The following is a 19,781-nucleotide window of genomic DNA, read 5'->3' as shown; positions in this document are numbered from 1 at the left end:
GACAAGACGCAAGGCCCCACCTCCCCATCCCACCCGCTTGGTGCACCCTCTGCCTCCAATGCCCTGCCCCTTTCCCCCTGGCAAACTCCTCCTCTGCACCCAGTTCAACTCCAGGAAGTCCTCCAGGCTGCCTTCCCAGACCAAGCCACGCCACCCCCCGCCACCGCTGTCCTTCACTCCTTAGTGTTCTGTTCTTTCTCCTCCATGCAGGTCACCCCGCCCCACATTGCCATTTCCTCTCAGCCCACCGGCTCCCCTCTGCACGCCAGCAATAGCTTGGGGGCCAGGACACGGCCCGATTCTGGATCAGAGCAAATGCCTTGCACCAGGGTCCTAGATTTGAACTTCTGCTAGTTGCCAGCTGTGTGGCGTTAGTCGGATTACTGTCTCTCAGCACCTCAGTTTTCCCATCTGTAGCATGGGGATTTTTCTAGATCAGGCTTTTTAGAAGCAGAGCCCGAGACAGGGGTCCCTGCAAACGTTATTTATTGAGAGGGTAAGGAAAGTCTTGTTTCAGCCTGATACACAGTGGGGGCTGGGAGGGGGGTAGCTCTGGAGTGTGAACAACGCCACAGAGTCTGTCCTGTCCTGTCAAGGGGCAACTGACCCATATCGGTCAGTTGTTGCCTGCGGGTCATGCCCAACGGATTGGGAGGGAGGCACTGTAGGAGATCATTGCTATTAGCCAATGGTAAGCCTTCCAGAAGGGTGCCGACGCTGGCGGCTTAGGCCCACAGTGGATGGGGGATGGGAACGCTGGCTGACTGAGGGGGGAGCAGGTGAGTGAGAGGGATCACCATCAGAGTCTGCTGCGGACGTGCGATCATCTACCAGGCAAGGTCCACGGGAGATGCAGGCATCTGGCCCTCGCGAGAAAGGCTCAGACGTGCCGACTCTGATTACAAAGGGCACCGCTGTTATTTCCTCCGTAAGCCCAGCCCAGCGTACAAGGAAGGAAGGCAGGGATGGCAGAGAGGACACGGCTTGGGGCACAGACTTCTGATTGCTGCTCCTTTGGTTTCTTTGCTCGTCCTGACTCCCCAGGCTTGGATTACGGGGGAGCCCCCAGGAGGCCGGGCCGACCTGTCTACTTGTCGACTGGCTTGTTGAGACCCATCTCCTCGTCTTCTCCCGGGGGGACCCCACCTGCCTTTCCTGTGCCCAAGGGCCAGCGGGAAGGGTCAAGTCCATGGAAGCCCTGTCCCCACGGCACTGGCAGGCCCGGTTCTGCCCCTGGCTCCTGGGCCAGGGTGGAAGAAGCGAGGACACAGAAGGGGCAGCTGAGGACGGCCAATGGGGAGAGAGGGACAGAGGTAATAAGGGATCACGTCCAATGTCAGCACCAGAAAGGCCATGGTCAGTGGGGCCCTATGAAAGGCTTGGCCACCCTGGGGTGAATCAGACCCACAGGGGCCCTCACGTCCTCCCAGAATGCCAGCCCCTGCCAGGGGTGATGGCAGCAGCCGGGGCCCCCGCCCTCCCCCAGGGGTGGCTGGCTACAATCAAGGCTTCAGAGGATGCCTGAGCCTCGGGGCAAAGGGAGATGGAGCTGGAAGAGGCCTGGGTGCGAGTCCGTGCCCGGCCCATTTTACAGACGGGGAGACTGAGCAGCCCTCGCGGCTACTAGGCAGCATAGGCACGGCTGGCCTGACCGGACGACCAGGTGGGCTCTTTCCAGGAGGCTGATGCAGCCCCACCCCAGGAGTGGCCCCCGTCTCATGGGGGTGCCCCAGAGCACACAGCTGCAGAGATGTCAGCAGTCATTTCCGCCCTCACCCACAAAAGCTGGTGGGACAGGCAACAGGGGGCCTGGATGCAGCACATTTCCACAGAGGGAGGATGTGGGCTGACTGTGCCTTTGAAAACCATCATCTTCATTGTCCTCACAACATTAGGGTCCCCAGGACTCACACTCGGTCACATCGCTTGATCCATGTCGAGGTTCCCAGCGGCGAGGAGACTGGCCAGGTCACAGCTAGAGAGCCACAGAACCGGCAGTTGACCAAACATCTCCAGGCCCTGGAGCCCCTGGGGGGATGAAGTGAGCAGCTGGGGTGTAGGGAAGCGGGCAGGGAGGGACCCGGAGAGGGCGGAGCAGCGCGCATCCGTACTCTGGGCCTCAGGCCCAGGCTGTCCCTGTCCCACATCCAAGGAGGTCTCTCTCTTCTCATCACTGCAGACTCGGGAATCTGGGTCTTGGCCCATACCACTGGTTTAAGTCACCTCTGTCACCCCCCCCCCGCCTTCCTGCACAAAAGTCTTGGTCCTTCCAGCAGAGAACCCCCGAGGGTTTCCAGATGCACCCTCCTCTGGGACCAGCATGCCCTAGAGCCAGCAGGTGACCAAGTAGTGGCCTTGCCTCTCCTGCTTAGCCCCGGCAGTTTGGGCCAGGCACCCAAAGTGGCTAGTGAGGCTTCCATGAGAAGACTTTCACCCAACATGTTCCCAGGATCTTCCAGGCCCAGGTCTGGGGCTGCCAAACTTATCTGCACTTTAGAATCATCCTGGGGGGCTTCCAGAAATTCCAACGGGCCACACCCTGGACCAATCATAGTATCATCTCTCCAGGTGGAACGTAGGCATCTATCTGAACTCTCTCATGTGCTGACAAGCTTGGGAATGAATGTTCCAGGCTGGGTTCAATCACACCCGGCTCTCCATTCCCAGTCGGGGGAGAATGGTTTTGTGTTCTCTTGCATTTGGCGCCCTGCCTCTCCAGCAAACCAGAGCCAAGGGCTTCTTGCCCTCTGAAAGGCTGGGGACAGGAAAGCCACCAAGATGGCCTTATTTAGATGAAATCCTGTGGGTGTCTCCCAATGACTAACACTTCCGCCTCTGCCCTGCTCCTTGGCACCTTGTGCTCCAGCTCTGTGGCTTTGCCAATGGCTGTCACACAGGCCCTGGCTCAGCACAGCTACACCCAAATGGAAACAAAGCTGAGGTCTGGAAATTCCCTCTTTATCTCCAACCATGCCATTGCTGAAGAACCCAGAGAAATATGTTTTTGAAGTTCTGGGGCCCAGAGTCAGACCGAGAAGAGCAAATACCATATAATCTCACTTACATGTGGAGTCTAAACACCAAACCAAACCAACCAACCTAATTAAAAAAAAAAAAAAAAAGACACAGAGAATTGTCAAGGAGTGCTGGGTGTAGTGGGGTGGGCAAAATGGGTGAGGGGCGCCCAAAGGTACAAACTTCCAATTATAAAGTAAATATATCATGGGGATATAAAGTAAATATATCATGGGGATGTAATACACAGCTGAGTGACGAGCCTTAATAATACTCTATTGCAGGGGCACCTGGCGGGCGGGCTCAGTCCATAGAGCATGTGACTCAATCTCCGAGTTGTGAGCCCCATGCCGGGTATAGTGATTACTTAAAAATTAAAAAAAAAAAATCTTAAAAAAGGTAAAAAACAATACTTTCTTGCATTTTTGGAAGTTGTTAAGAGATACTTCTTAAAAGTCTTCAACACCAGAAAAAAAAGTTTTTTGTAATTTTGTAACTGTGTGGCGACAGATGTTCATTATACCTCTTAGGGAGATCATTTTGCTATGTGCGTAAATATCAAATCATTATGTTACACACCTGAAACTGATACAACTTCACGTGTGAATTACACCGCAGGGAAAAATGAAAAAAAAAATTTTTTTTTTGAGAGAGTGGTGGGGCAGAGGGAGAGAGAATCTCAGGCAGACTCCATGCCCAGCACCAAGCCCAATGCTCCATCTCACAACCCTGAGATCGTGACCTGAGCCGAAATCAAGAATTGGACGCTTAAACTACCTGAGCCACCCAGGCATCCCCCAAATGAAAAAAATTATAAAATAAATATATAAAATAAGACCTATGCTGACCCCAGAGGCTTTTTTCCTAACTGAAGCACCATACCACCTTCATAAATAATTCTTTCCAAAGTGACCACTTCCACAGCTCTTGATCATTTTTTGCTCATAAAATAGAATCAGTCATTTGAAAAGTTCTGAACATTGCAAAAATATATAACTTGAAGTTTATAGCTCATGATCTCACCCTTTAGGGAGAGGTACCCAATTTCTAAGTCGTTCTATGCACATCTGAGGCCACGTCTGCCTGATCTGAGACTCAGAAAACCATTTCCTTAAAATTTTTCTAAGAAGCATCTCGCATTGAGCTTCGTTTCCTAAACTGGTGTTCACCACGAACAGAAGATAACCCTCGAAAAAGAGAAAGACAAACAAACGAAGCAAAACAAAACCAAAAGGACACTGTTGAAAGGGAACCAGAGTCACTGTCTGGGCACAGCTCTGGCCTAGGACCTGGCCTCCCGTTGCTGAAAAGGAGACCAGGCATGTGAGAAGCATGAGGTGAGCCCCAGCTGAGACTTTCTCCTTGACTTATCTGGAAAGATATAAGAGAACTGAAAAGAAGATAATGTTTTCCCTTTATGACTCAATTTACATGAATGCCTTGACTGCACGCCTCCTAAAATCATCCCGTTGACTCCTACTGGATAAGTCTCTGTCCGGACCCATCTATTTCAAGAGCTGGGTCCCAAGGCCCAGAGATGCACAGGACACCTTCCAGACCGCAGGAAAAAGGCTGTCACAAAGACATATAAGTCAGCAAGCTGTTTCTGATGACTTCTCTCTACAACCAGACGCCACGACAAGATCTGAGTGCCTCAGAGTCACAGCTCCCCAGGGCTTGAAGGCTCCCTCCCTTTCCCATGAGGGGCAGAAAGACCCACCAAGGCACGAGGCGGGGCGGGGGGGGGGGGCAGTGGGTCTGACGGTCTGGTGACTGTATAGGTGCCACCCATCCACCAAGGAGATGGGTGCTGGGGGCATAATGCAACTTCCCAGGGGCCTGCTGCTTCTACCTCTGCACAGTATTTTGGGAGAGAAATGTAGAAATGTGGTCTCAAATACTTGAGAAATAAAGGTCGGGGAGACGGTGCTGGAAAGATGGCAGGAAGCACCAGGACTCTGTCTCCCCACCGAGACCAGAATGAGCATGGGCAAAACGATCTATCTGACAGAACTGTTCTGAAACTCTGGAGTCTTTGAATGCTTGCCACGTCCAGACGTCCAGGGAAACACGTGGGTGGTAAACTGGGGTTAATTTCGGTCAATTCCAGCTCTAAGCAGGAGCAGCTTTCCACACCCCAGACCCAGCCACATGGTGGACAGATGCGCCCATGTTCCTGGGGCAGCTTGCACACAACTTACAAGAATCGGGGTGAGTGAAAAGGACCCTGTCCTCCAAATACTGGAGATTTGTGCTCTGCTTGCTAGTTATTGCTTCTGATCACCGAAGTGGAGAAAGAAAAGCAGTCATTGTTGTCGTGTCTCCCCTCATTGCTTCAAGACACTCTCCCTCCGGTTTAACTCTCTGGAGACTGAGAAGGCCACATCCCTTTGTTCCCATCATGATTCTTCCTTTTTCCCCTTTCTGGAGCTAGATACTAAAGACTCGGACATTCAAAAATGACTACAATATAAGAAGAAAATTAGAAAATGACCCCATATGCCCAAGGAAAACTCAGAAAAGATACCAGAAGATGTTAGGCTTACCCTCAGACTGATGATCCTTGGCACAGAGACATCCCACAGCAATGCAAAAACCAACACAAGAAACAGAAACAGTAACAAAACTCCAGCAAACGGTGGGGAAAGGAGAGATTCTGATTTCCAGAATTATCACATTATTATAACTGCAATGTCCAGGATTCAACAACAACAACAACAAAATCACAAAGTATATGAAGAGACAGGAAAGGATGACTCATTCGAAGAAAAAAAAAAATCAACAGAATCTGTCCCTGAGAGAGACATAATGGCAGACAATGATTTTAAAACAACGGTCTCAAAGAGGCACCCGCCTGGGTCACTTAGCCGAGCCTGAAACTCTTGATCTCAGGGCTGTGGGTTTGAGGATCACAATGGGTGTGGAGACTGCTTAAAAATAAAATCTTTTTTTTTTTTTTAAGATTTTATTTATTTATTTATTTATTTGACAGAGAGAGAGAGAGAAAGAGAGAGAGAGACAGCGAGAGAAGGAACACAAGTGGGAAAGGGGGTGGGAGAGGGAGAATCAGGCTTCCTGCTGAGCGGGGAGCCTGAGGGAGCCTGATGTGGGGCTCTATCCCAGGACCCTGGGATCATAACCTGAGCCAAAGGCAGATACTTAATGACCAAGCCACCCAGGCGCCCAAAAATAAAATCTCTTTTTAAAAAACTGTTTTAGGGGTACCTGGGTGGCTCAGTGGATTAAAGCCTCTGCCTTCGGCTCGGGTCGTGATCCCAGGGTCCTGGGATAGAGCTCCACATCGGGCTCTCTGCTCAGCAGGGAGCCTGCTTCCTCCTCTCTCTCTCTCTCTCTGCCTGCCTCCCTGCCTACTTGTGATCTCTGTCAAATACAAAAATTTTTTTTTAATATTTAAAAAATAAAATAAATAAATAAATGTTTTAGATGCTCCAAGAACTAAAGAAAGAGAAAGTCAAGAACACGATGTGTGAACAAAATAAAAATATCAATAGAGAGAAAACTTAAAGAGAAATCACAAAGAAATTCTGAAGCTGATGAGTACAATCACTGAGATGGAAAATTCACCATAGGGATTCAAAGGCAGATGCGGATAGGCAGAAGAATCCGTGAACTACAAGAGAGGACAATGGACATTACTGAAGCAGACGGACAAAAAGAAAAAGATTAAAAAAAAAAAAAGCAAAACAGAGAGGAAGACAAACCATAAGAGACTTTTAACTCTAGGAAACAAACAAAACTCAAGGAGGGTTGCTGTAGTGGGGGTGGGGGGTGTGATGGGGTAAATGGCCGATCCATTAGGTGATGGAATGAGCACTGGGTGTCCTACGCAACCGATGAATCACTAAATTCTGCCCCTGAAACTAATAATACACTACATGTTAACTAAATTGAATTTATTTTATTTTTTAAAAAAGATTTTATTTATTTGACAGACAGATCACAAGTAGGCAGAGAAGTAGGCAGAGAGAGAGGAAGGGAAGCAGGTTCCCTGCTGAGCAGAGAGTCCAGTGTGGGCCTTGATCTCAGGACCCCGAGATCATGACCTGAGCTGAAGGCAGAGGCTTAACCCACTGAGCCACCCAGGCGCCCTGAATTTATTTATTTTTTTTAATATTTTATTTATTTGAGAAAGAACAAGTGCAGAGCCAGAGAGCATGAGCCGGGTGGGGGAGGGGCAGAGGGAAAGGTGGTAGCAGGCTCCTGGCTCAGCAGGGAGCTTGGCTGCAGGGCTAGACCCCAATCTGAGCAGAAGGCAGCCACTTAACCCACTAAGCCACCTAAGTAACCCATAAACCACATACTTTTATTTTATTTTATTTTAAGATTTTATTTATGTATTTGACAGACAGTGATCACAAGTAAGCAGAGAGGCAGGCAGAGAGAGAGAGGGGGAAGCAGGCTCCCTGCTGAGCAGAGAGCCCGATGCAGGGCTCGACCCCAGGACCCTGAGATCACTACCTGAGCCGAAGGCAGAAGCTCAACCTCCTCAGCCACCCAGGCGTCCCAAACCATGGACGTTTAAACAACCAACAGAGCAAAAAAGAAACCACAAGGGAGTTAGAAAATATTCAGAGATAAATGAAATAACACAACACACAAAACTTATGGGACACAGCAAAAGCAATTATAAGGGGAAAATTTATTGTTGCAAATGCTTATATTAAAAAACAAGGAAGGTCTCAAACCAACAGATTAACCTTACAATTTTAGGAAGTAGAAAGGTGGAACAAACTAAAACCAAGACCATTGGGAAAAAAAGGAAATGATAATTGTTAGAGCAGAAATAAACAGAGAACAGAAAAACAATAGAGAAAAATCAATGAAACCAAAATTGGTTCTAAAAATGATCAACAAAATCAATAAGCTTTTAGTTAGACAGACTAACAGAAAAAGAGAAAAGATTCAACTTAGTAAAATCAAAACTGAAAGTGTACCAGTTCTACAGAAATAATAAGGATTATGAGAGTATAGTGAACAACTGTATGCCAACAAACTGGAAAACCTAGATAAAATGGAGAAATTTCTAGAAACACACAACCTACCAAGACTACCTAAAAAATAATAGAGTATCGAAACAGAGCTGTAGCTAAGAAGGAGATTAGATCAGTAATCCAAACTCTCCCAATGAAGAAATGCCCTGGACCTGATGGCTTCACTGGTGAATTCGATCACACATTTTTTTAAAAAAAGATTTTATTTATTTATTTGACAGACAGAGATCAGAAGTAGGCAGAGAGAGAGAGGAAAGGAAGCAGGCTCCCCACTGAGCAGAGAGTCTGATGCAGGGCTTGATCCCAGGACCCTGAGATCATGACCTGAGCTGAAGGCAGAGGCTTAACCCACTGAGCCACCCAGGCATCCCTCAATCACACATTTAAAGAAGAACTAATACCAGTTCTTCCCAAACTTTCCCAAAAATGAGATAGGAGGAAACACTTCCTAACTTACTCTATTAGGTCAACATAACCCTGATACCAAAGCCAGACAAAGGCACTTTAAGAAAACCACAGACTGGGGCGCCTGGGTGGCTCAGTGGGCTCTCTGCTCAGCGGGGAGCCTGCTTTCCCCTCTCTCTCTGCCTGCCTCCCTGCCTGCTTGTGATCTCTCTCTGTCAAATAAATAAAATCTTAAAAAAAAAAAAAAAAGCTTTAAAAAAAAAAAGAAAAGAAAACCACAGACTAATATCACTTATGAACATTAATGTGAAAATCCTCAAAATTCTAGTAAATTGAATACAAAGCCTATTAAAAGGATCATACACTGGGGTGCCTGGGAGGCTCAGTCAGTTAAGCGTCTGACTCTTGATTATGGCTCAGGTCATGATCTCATGGGTTGTGAGATGGAGCCCCACACTGGGCTCTGCTGTCAGCAGGGGGTCTGTTTGAGAGTCGCTCTCCTTCTCCCTCTGTCCCTCCTTGATGCTTACACTTGTGTGCATTCTCTTTCTCAAATAAATAAATACATACATAAGTAAATATTAAAAAAAAAAAAGAGGATTATATACCATAACCAAGCGGGACTCATTCCTGGAATGTAAGGATGGTTTACCGCATATAACGTGATCAGTGGAACACACCACACCAACAAAAGGAAGAGAAAAACACACGTGATCATCTTGATTGATGCAGAAAACACATTTGGCAAAATTCAACACCCTTTCATATCTTAAAAACAACAACAACAACAAAAAAACCCTCAACCAAATAGGCATACAAGGAAACAATCTCCATTTAGAAAGCCAAGTATACAGACCCACAGCAAATAACATACCCAATGGTGGAAGACCGAAAGCTTTTTCTCCAGAATAAGGAACAACGCCGGGGGTCTGCTTTCCCCAATTCAATACAGTAGTGAAATTTTTAGCTAGAGCAATTAGGTAAGAAAAATAAATAAAATGCATCTAAATCAGGACGGAAGAAGTAAAATTATCTGTTTGCAGATGATATACAATATATTTTTTTAAAGATTTTATTTATTTATTTGACAGACAGAGATCACAAGTAGGCAGAGAGGCAGACAGACAGAGAGGAGGAAGCAGGTTCCCTGCTGAGCAGAGAGCCCGATGTGGGGCTCCATCCCAGGACCCTGAGATCATGACCTGAGCCAGAGGCAGAGGCTTTATCCCACTGAGGCACCCAGGTGCCCCTACAATATTCTTATATATAGAAAAACTGCCAAAACTAATACAAGAATCTGGCAAAGTTGCAGTATATAAAGCCCACACACAAAAATCAGTTGTGTTTCTCTACAAAAAAGGAGGCCGAATCTGGAAGGTCAATTACAGAAATAATTCCACACACCATAGCATGAAAAAGGATAAAATAGGGGCACCCGGGTGGCTCAGTGAATTAAAACCGCTGCCTTCAGCTCAGGTCATGATCTCAGGGTCCTGGAATCAAGCCCCGCATTGGGCTCTCTCTCAACAGGGAGCCTGCTTCCCCCCCCTCTCTGTCTGCCTCTCTGTCTACTTGTGATCTCTCTCTCTGTGAAATAAATAAAACCCTTTTTTTTTAAAAAAAAAAAAGGATAAAATGCTTAGAAATTACCAAGGAGGTGAAAAACGTGTACACTGAAAACTAAAAACATTGTCAAAAGAAATTAAAGGCATAAATAAATGGAAACACATGACAGATTCATGGATTGGAAGATTTAATACTGCTAGAATGTCAATATTAGCCATCTACAGATTCAACCTAATCCCTACCAAAATCCCCATGATTTTGCAGAAACAGAAAAACCCATCCTAAAATTCATATGGAATCTCCAGAGACCCCAAAATTATTCAAAAGAATCCTAAAAAGAAGAACAAAACTGTAAGACCCATAATTCCTGATTTCGAAACTTACTACCAACTAAATCAAAACAGTGTAGAACGGGCATAAAAACAGACATAGAGATGACTCTTGAACAAGATGGGTTTGAACTGCGTGAGCCCATTTATACATGAATTTTTCCAAGAAATGCAGTACTGTAAATGTATTAGTGTATTTTCTCTTCCTTATGATTTTTTTTGAAGATTTTATTTATTTATTTGACAGAGAGAGAGATCACAAGTAGGCAGAGAGAGAGGGGGAAGCAGGCTCCCCGCTGAGCAGAGAGCCCGATGTGGGGCTCAATTCCAGGACCCTGAGATCATGACTTGAGTCGAAGGCAGAGGCTTTAATCCACTGAGCCACCCAGGCGCCCCCCCCTTATGATTTTCTTAATAACATTTTTCCCAAGCTTCCTTTATTATAAGACTATAGCATATAATACATAGAACATAGAAAGCATGAGTTAAATGACAGTTTCTATTATTGGTAGGGCTTCTGGTCAACTGTCTGCTATCAGTAAGTATGTATTTGAAAAGTCAAAAGTTATACATAGATTTTGACTAGGGGTCAGCACTCCTAACCCCAACATTGTTCCAGGGTCGATGGTATATGGTATAGACCAATAGAATAGAAGAGAAATCCCAGAAATAAACTCTTGCATATATGGCCAAATGATTTTTGACAAAGGTGCCAAGACCATTCAGTGAGGGAAAGGACAGTCTTTTACAGCCTTTTAATAAATGATGCTGGGCAAACTGGATATCTACATGCAAAAGAATGAATTCGGATCCTTACTTTACACTCTATTTAAAATTCACTCAAAATGGATCAAGAGGGGTGGTGCCTGGGTGGCTCAGTCATTAAGCATCGGCCTTCAGCTCAGGTCATGATCCCAGGGTCCTGGGATCGAGCCCCTCATTGGGCTCCCCACTTGGCCGGATGCCTGCTTCTCCCTCTCCCACTTCCCTTGCTTGTGTCCCCTTTTTCACTGTGTCTCGCTCTGTCAAATAAATAAAAATCTTAAAAAAAAAAAAAAAAGGATCAAGAGCCTAAGTATAAGACCCAAAACAATATGACTCTGAGGAGAAAACACAGGACAAAAGCTGAACCACAATGATTTGGCAATGATTGCCTCTTACCGAAAGGCACAGGTAATCACGTATATACACACATATACACATACAAATTGGACTTCATGAAAATCTTTAAAACTTTGAGTATCGAAAGACACTATCCACAGAGTAAAAAGGCAACCCACAGAATGGGAGAAGTTATTTGCAAAACACATATTTGACAAGGAATTTACCATCGGAATACATAAAGAATGCCTAGAATTCAGTAACAAAACTAAATGTGTGGATCCGAACAACAAAGAGACCCAACAACTCAATTCAAAACTGGGCAAAGGACTCGAAGAGACATTTCTCCAAAGAAGATGTAACAACGGACAATCAGCACATGAAAGACGCTCAGCATCACCAATCCTTAGGGAAATGCAAATCAAGACCACAATGAGGGGCCCCTGGGTGGTTCAGTCTGTTAAGCAGCTGACTTCGGCTCAGGTCATGATCCCAGACCCTGGAATCAAGCCCCACATCAGGCTCCCAGGTCAGCAGAGCTTCTGTTTCTCCCTCTCCCTCTGCCCCTTCCTTTACTCTGCACACATGTGCTCTCTCTCTCAAATAAATAAATAAAATCTTTTTAAAAAACCGACTAGAATGAGACTGATACCACCTCACACCCATTAGGATGGCTACTACCAAAACAAAACAAAATGAAACAGAAAACAATAAATACCAGCAAAGATGTGGAGAAATCGGAACCCCTGAGTGCCGCTGGTGGGCATGGAAAAATAGTACAGCTGCTGTGGAAAACAGGATGGTGAGTCCACAAAACAATTAAAAATGGAATTACCATATGAACCAGCAGTTCCATTTCTGAGCAGCCACTCAAAAGAACAGAAAGCAGTCTCCCAGGTTCACAGCAGCCTTATTTGCAATTGCTAAAACATGGAGATAACCCAAGTACCCCTCAGTGGAGGAACAGAGAAGCGGGATGTGGTATATTCGTGCAATGGAATATTATTTAGCTTTGAGCAGGAAGGAAATCTTGCAACATACAACATGGCTAACCCTTGAGGGTGTTACACTAGAAGAAATGAGCCAGTCCCAAAAAGACAAAGGTGACATGCTTGCACTTACATGAGGCACACAGAGTATCCTATCCACAGAGACAGAAGGTTTCAGAATGGTGGTGGCCAGGGGCTGGGGAATGGGAATTCTTGGACAGTGGGCATAGAGGTTCAATTGTACAGAATGAGAAGAGCCCTGGGGGCGGGTAGTGGTGAGAGCTGCACAGCAGTGTGAAGGTGCCTATCACTCCTGAATATTTTAAGTGGTTAAAATGGTTAAGATAGTAAGATTTATGCCATGTGCCTTTTTAACTTCGAACAAATAGAGTCTATATATTCCTTTAGAAGTCCACGTTGAGAAGAGAACCTAGCCTAAGGAAACATTCCAGAATGTGAGCAAAGCTCTAGCTAGCAGGATGTCCGTGCCCGATCTTTCCTGACACAGATAAACTGGCTCAGACACCAAGCCACCCCAAGTACCAGGGCCTCGGGAAGGTTAGCGTCGCCGGCTCCCGCCCCCACCCTCCGCCCAGGGGACTGGAGAGGGGCTGTAGAGAGAGGTCTCCTCGGGTGGAGGGCTCCTGCGGCAAGCCCAGCCTTTTGCTCAATTACACGGAAAAATAAAAAATAAAAATACACTTGCAATAAGCATTTTGAGCACAGAAGACCGGAAACAAAGTTTCCTCCTCCTCCTTTTTCTTGCCATTGTCTCTGCCTGGTTCCCTCTTCCTCCAGACATCATCACGGTCCACGGCCCCCTGCCTGGCACCCCCCTCAACTGTCCCAGTGCCCCTCGGGGGAAGTTCTGTGCCTCTCCGAACACAACCAGCCCTGCACCCGCCGTGCACTTACCCCTCGCCTAACTTGTGTTTCCTCACTGCAGTCGCACGTCGTGTACTTGTTTGTTGTGCTTCTGTTGGCACATCGGTGAGACCTGTCCTGTTCTCAGCTCTAACCCAGTGCCCAGCGCAGGACCTGACATGTTCTGGAAACTCTTTGCAGGGGGTGGTGGGGGGTGGTGGTTAATGATCGCTGGGCGGAGCCAGGCGGGAATCTCGGTGCAGTCAGTACTGAGCATCCTACCTCCAAGAAGTTTCTCTGTGTGTGTGTGTGTGGGGGGGGGATGTCTCCTCCCTGCGTGGCCCTAGCCACTCTCTACCTTCTCTCTCTCCTCCCTTCTCTTGAGAGCAAATACAGTACCGACCCCCAGCACCCCAACCCACACAGAGCCTGCCCTGTTGCTGCCCTGTCCTGGTCCCTCCTGACCACTTTGCACATGGCCCCCACCCACCCCGATCCTAATCAAGGTACTTTCCCAAAAGTACTTCCCTTCTTGAGAGAAATCTGGTGGGAAATGTGGAAAGAATTAAAATGTCACCTTCATATATATATATATTTTTTTAATTATATATTATATTATATATTATTATATATTATATAAATAAATATTTATTTATGTTTTTATATATAAATATATATATTTTAAAAATTCTTTCCATATTTTATACATATCTGTATCTATCTATCTATATATATATAAATAAAACAGAGGAAACAGTCCATGCATAGTAGAAGAAAACAAGAACCAAACTAAATGTTTAAAAGGCAAATATGGGTCCACCATTCTATGGACAACTATGCAGCCACTTAAAATGCCAATATACTCATGTTATAAAGAGTGAATTTCCAGGGTGCCTGGGTGGCTCAGTGGGTTGAGCCTCTGCCTTCGGCTCAGGTCATGGTCTCAGGGTTCTGGGATCGAGCCCCACATCGGGCCTCTGCTCAGCAGGGAGCCTGCTTCCTCCCTCTCTCTCTGCCTGCCTCTATCCCTACTTGTGATCTCTCTCTGTCAAATAAATAAAATCTTTAAAAAAAAAAAAAAGAGTGAATTTCCTTAATATGCACAGTGATTGTACAACTAAATAGGAGAAAGACTAACAACCCAACAGAAAAGTGGGAAAAAGATATGAATAGACAGTCTTTGGAAAATGAACTGCAAGTGACCCTTAAATATTTGAAAAGATAAGAGAAATGGAGCGGGGAAGATACCGTCGTTCATCTTGCAGATCTGCAAATAGGGGAAAGTCTGATAACACACATGCTGGGGCGGGTGTGGGAAGTGGGTCCCCTCACACATAGCTGCTGGAAGGGCGAGTCAGTCCAACACATAAGGACGGTAATTTGCCATATTTATCAAAATTCAAACTGCATATTTCTTTTTGACCTTGCAAATCCACTCCTGGATCTGTTCGTTTGTTCGTTCTTTCTTTCTAGATTTTATTTATTTATGAGAGAGAGCATGAGAGAGTGCGCGTGCAGGTGTGCAAGGCGTGGGGAGGGGCAGAGGGAGAAGCAGACTCCTTGTCGAGCAGGAAGCCCTATGAGGGACTCGATCCCAGCACCCCGAGATCAGGACCTGAGCCGAAGGCAGGGCTTAACGGAATCTTTTTCTCCAGTTTTTCTCTGTCCTCCTGAATGTTTTTCTTAAAGACTTATTCTCACATATGCAAACATGATACTGTTTGGGATAGCAAGAGAAACATTTAGGAAACAACCTAAATGCCCAATTTAACAGTAGTTAAATTAATGATGACACAACCGTATAATGAAATACTCTGTAGCTGTTTAAAAGGAAAAAGCAGGGGTGCCTGGGTGGCTCACTGGGGTAAAGCATCTGCTTTCGGCTCAGGTCATGATCTCAGGGTCCTGGGATCTAGCCCCGCATCAGGCTCCCTGCTTGGTGGGAAGCCTGCTTCTCTCTCTCCCACTCCCCCTGCTTGTGTTCCCTCTCTCGCCGTGTCTCTCTCTGTCAAATAGATAAAATCTTTAAAAAGAGAAAGAGAAAAAAAAAAGAAAAAGGCAGATTTTTTTTTGGTTTTGATGTGGAAATTGTATTACATTTTGAAAAAAGATAAAAAATTGAATAAGAAATTGTATTACATTTTGAAAAAAGATAAAAAAGAACTATAGAGTATATCACCATTCGTAAGAAGGGGGATATGTATACCCATATTTATATCTGTATCTATCTAGCCATCTCTCTATATCCATGTTTGTAAAGGCCCACCTGAATGATCTTTGTAAGGACACATGAGAACCTGGTAACACTGGTGCCTTCAGCGAGGGTAATCAGGTGGCTGGGAGACAGGAAGGCGGACACTTACTCTGCATCATAAACTCTTTGTATATTTTATATCATTTTACTATATGAATATGTTAGCTATTAAAAATGAAATAATTTTTAAAATGATATAGGATGTACTTCCCTCTAATATATAATTCCATTTTATTCAGTTTAAAAAGTATAATTCCATTTTGGTTTTTATGTATGAGTCCGCAGAAAAATATGAATATACAAACATAGAAAAAAGACTGGAAATAAACCACAGTAGAAGCAGAGGTCATCCAAGGTCAAGTCAATGTTCCCTCAGGCTCTCTGAAGTTCTCCTTTGCTATATGTCAGAGGCATCTCAGATAGAGGGTCTGCTAAAAAACCTTTCTGGGGAAGACTCCTATGTCTAGAGAATTTATTGGAAGACTTTGGAGTGACCCACAGGTTGGAGCAGGAGTCCCATCACAGAGAGTCAGGCTTGAAACAAGCAAGATAAATGAGTGAACTCACGTTTCCCCATGACTCTCATCTCTCCATCCCAGGAAAATGACGGGTTTCATGCCCTGGTCAATCAGGGAGAAAGGATGACCACAAAACAGAAGAAGAGTCTGGGATCAGAGATGGCCAGAGGAACCAAGCTCACACCTACCTCTACCCTCCAGATTCACAGAGGGCTGAAGGACATGTGGGGCTTCCCAAAGGAACAGAATGGGGGTTCATGCACTTTACTCAGTCCTCAAGGACCCAAGAGCCTTCAGATAGCATATGGGTAATACAATCATGCCCAGTTTACAGGCAACAAGTCCTACATACAACCAAGCGCTTGCCTGCCCCATCCCTTCTGGTGTTAAGTACAGTGTGTGGCAAACACATGTTCTCCAGGGTGGCCACAGGGATCAAAAAACCTTCCCTTCTCCGCACAGCCTACACCAACAGCCAGACTGATCATTTTTCTTTCTTTTTTTCTTTGCAAATCTTCTAGGTGTTTCCCTTGCAGAATGGGTTTCAGCCAAGGTAGACTTGGGGCTACTAGCCAATGCTCAAAAAATAGATTTGGCAAAGGACCCCAGTAGTTTATGTCCTCAGAACACTGACAAAAAGTTTTTACAAAGTATTGGCACTTGTGTTAATTTGCTTGAGCCTTAATGCAGCTCTGGAAAGCAGAAGCTAGGTTCTGGGCTGGTGAATTAGCTTCCTAGCTTGGTTACAGTTGTAACAAAGCACCCTCAGGGGGAGGAGCCTTCCTTGGCTTTTCTGGTTCCTGCTGGCAATTCTTGGGGTGTCCAGCCTTATAGAGGCATCAATTCTGGTCTCTGTCTCTGTTGTCACCTGGCTGTCATTTCATGGCATGTGTGCATCTTCATAAGCTGACCTCCTCTCTTTATAGGGACACCAGTCACACTGAATTAAGGACCCAGTTAACTCTGGTATGACTTCAGCTTAACTCATGACATCTGCTACTACCCTATTTCCAAATCAAGTCACAACTCAGAGATACGGAGGGTAAGGACTTCAACATATCTTTCTCCAGGACATAGCTCAATTCATCACAGCTGGGAAAAGACACCCCAAGAAGTTCTGCAAAATTTTCCTTCGCGGGCGCAGTGGGCATGTGTCCTGGAGGAACAGAGAGACTGACCCAGCCCTGCAAATGTCCAGTCGGAGGCGCAAAGCTAGGCAACCTGTGAAAACTCTTCCAGAGCACTTTCCCTTCTGCGGGTCTGCCCTCACGGAGGACCCACTGCTCTCCATGCACTGAGGTGGACCAGGAACTGGGGCGTATCTCGTCCAACCTTGAGGCACGCTCTGAAGGACATATTATCACCCCCAGCTCACAGATGAGAAACTGACCTCCTGAGGAAATCGACATGGTCATCCAGCAAACACCAGGTGCTGAGGGCCATGATCCCTCTGCTTCCCACACCAGGCACCGGCCAAGCCGTGTGCCGGGCTTTGGGGACAAGGCAGGTGGGCACGATCAGCAGCTTGGCAGCGGGAGACCAAGCTGAATGCTTTTCTGGACTTACTGCTTCTTAGAAGGAAAAGCAGTTTGGAGGGAGGAGGCTCTAGGCACTGGCCTGTGAGTATGGCCCACCTCCGGACACTCCCAGGTTTGGGAGGCTAGGAAGTGCTGGTTTCCCAACTGTTTTTAAAGTCTGCAAACCCCCAATCTTCTAAAAAGGAAATGGAAGAACCCCCAACTTATAAAACGGATGCAAACCAGGCTGAAGGCAAAGGACCTCGCTCAGACCTCCCTAAATGGCTGGCTCAGCAAACCCCATGTCCTGACCTCCCAAGTGAGAAAAACGGCTGAAAACCACATAAAATGCCAAAAGCGGGTGCCTGGGTAGCTCGGTGGATAAAATGCCAAAAGCAAGTAACAAAATGACGCCCATGTTTTCACCCGATTATGAGGTTAAAACATTCATCGGGTATAGTCTGGGGGGTCTTGACATGAAGAAATTACTGTTCAACTGCTTCCAGTCTTCAGATGGTGCCGTGGGGTTTTTGTTGTTGTTGTTGTTTTAAAGATTCCTTATCTTTTAGTACATTCGGAGATATTTCAGTTAAATGCTATGATGTCTGTTGGCCATTTGTTTCAAAATGAGGTGTGGCAGAGATGAAAGTGGGCTGAGGAACGCTGGGGTTGAGTGATGGTTACATGGCGCTTCCTTACATCCAAACCAGCAAGCTGGCAGGCTCAGCCTCACTAACTCCATTCCTTCTATCCTCATTGTCAATAATAATAATGATGATGATGATGACGATAATAATTGTAATAATAATAAAGCATGTTTAGGATTAAAAGCGTGAATTGTGCAGAATGAGTCGCGAGACTTTCGAAATGCCTTTTTTTTTTTTTTAAATTATTATCGAGGTAGAGTTGCCTACAATGTTATATTAGTTTCAGGTGTAAAACAGCAAGGCCACAACTCCACACACGTCCAGCTATCGTCTACGATGATACCCTTGCCTAGATTCCTTCTACTGTACATTCATCTCTCTGACTTACTTATTTCATAACTGAAAGTTTGCACCTCTTTTCTGTAAAGCACTTTACTGAGCTATGATGGACATGCAAAAAGCCCTGCGTGTTTAAGGTATACAACCTTTTGAGATTAGCGCTGAGCAAGCACCTGTGAAATCAGCACCACCATCTATGCCATAAGCCCGTCCATCACCTCCAAAAGTTTCTCCCGCCCTCTATTATTTGTGCGTGTTAACTCTAGGCTCGATGCTGTACAGATCTCTAGGAATGACCTGTGCAGCCAACAAAGTTTGTACCTCTTGATCCCTTTTACCTATCTCGCCCCTATCCCTGCTAATTCTTTAAAAAGCAATTAAGAGTTAAAGTTCCACAGCTTTGGGAGGTTGGGGAGAAAGGGGAGCGCAGCCGGGTACCCCGCCCCTCAGCTCGGGTGACCCCGACTTGCCTCCCTCTGCGGCTCCCACCTCTGCCCCCAAACTCAGCCGGGCAGCGGGCGCCCCATCTGTCCACCAGTCGGTCAGTCCCTGCAGCCTGCCACCGGGCCACCCAGCCGGCGGCCGGCGGAGCACCCCCCGCCCCCCCCCCGCCCAGCACCCTCAGGCACCCCTGGCCCGGTGCTCCCCACGCAGCTCGCCCGCAGCCCCGGGGCTCGCTCTCCACTCACCCGGCGCGCTCCTGCCCCGCCGCGCTGCGCACGAAACTGAAAGCGGGCGGAGAGCACCCGGGCTGGTGCTGGGAGCCCGCGGCCGCTGCCGAGAAATCACGTGGATTCCAAGTGCAGCCATCGGCGGGGGCGCGGCCGGGCGGTGTCGCACCGTGGCTCCCGCGCTCTGCATGCGGGTCGCCCCGACCCAGGCACGGCCCCCGCAGGTGACACGGAGGCAGGAGGGCCGCGCGTGGAGGAGATCAGGGTGCTCCAGGAGGACCCCGGGCTGAACTCCCCTCTCCCGGCCCGTGGGGACACTAAGGAGGCAGGGACAGGGTGGGAAAGACGATCGCTGTGCAGAAGGAGACAGAACTCAGGGGCCCGGCTCCTGTCCCGCGGTGCTCTCCAGACTGAAAGGAGGGGTGAAGGGGGTAACAGCAATAATTGGTCTTACTAACTGAGCCTTCGGCTCTCTGACCCGGTGCCAGGACACTATCTCGGAAAGTATCTAATCCTCAGAATAACCCTAAAATGCAGACGCAAGCATGGCTCCA

General features: G+C 46.8%; 1 protein-coding gene across 23 annotated transcripts in view; it reads right to left on the bottom strand.

Moving 5' to 3' along the window:
- NLRC5 (NLR family CARD domain containing 5) overlaps nt 1–19,377 on the bottom strand; it is an 85,751-nt gene extending 66,374 nt beyond the window's left edge. For 20 of the 23 annotated variants that reach the window (XR_006605579.1, XM_045076089.1, XM_045076085.1 and 17 more), the window contains exon 1: nt 19,246–19,377. The gene's annotated coding sequence lies outside the window, so the exon portion shown is untranslated. Of the gene's footprint in view, nt 1–1,911; nt 2,029–13,332; nt 13,728–16,102; nt 16,156–19,245 lie in introns of those variants that run through there. The other 3 variants (XM_045076086.1, XM_045076088.1, XM_045076087.1) reach the window with 3 other exon arrangements.
- Nucleotides 19,378–19,781: the final 404 nt, after the last annotated feature.

The sequence above is a fragment of the Mustela putorius genome, unplaced genomic scaffold, assembly GCF_011764305.1.
Source record: "Mustela putorius furo isolate JIRA1106 unplaced genomic scaffold, ASM1176430v1.1 tig00000174_pilon_pilon_pilon, whole genome shotgun sequence".
Lineage (NCBI taxonomy): Eukaryota > Metazoa > Chordata > Mammalia > Carnivora > Mustelidae > Mustela > Mustela putorius.
This window is presented reverse-complemented; position numbering and strand designations above follow the sequence as displayed.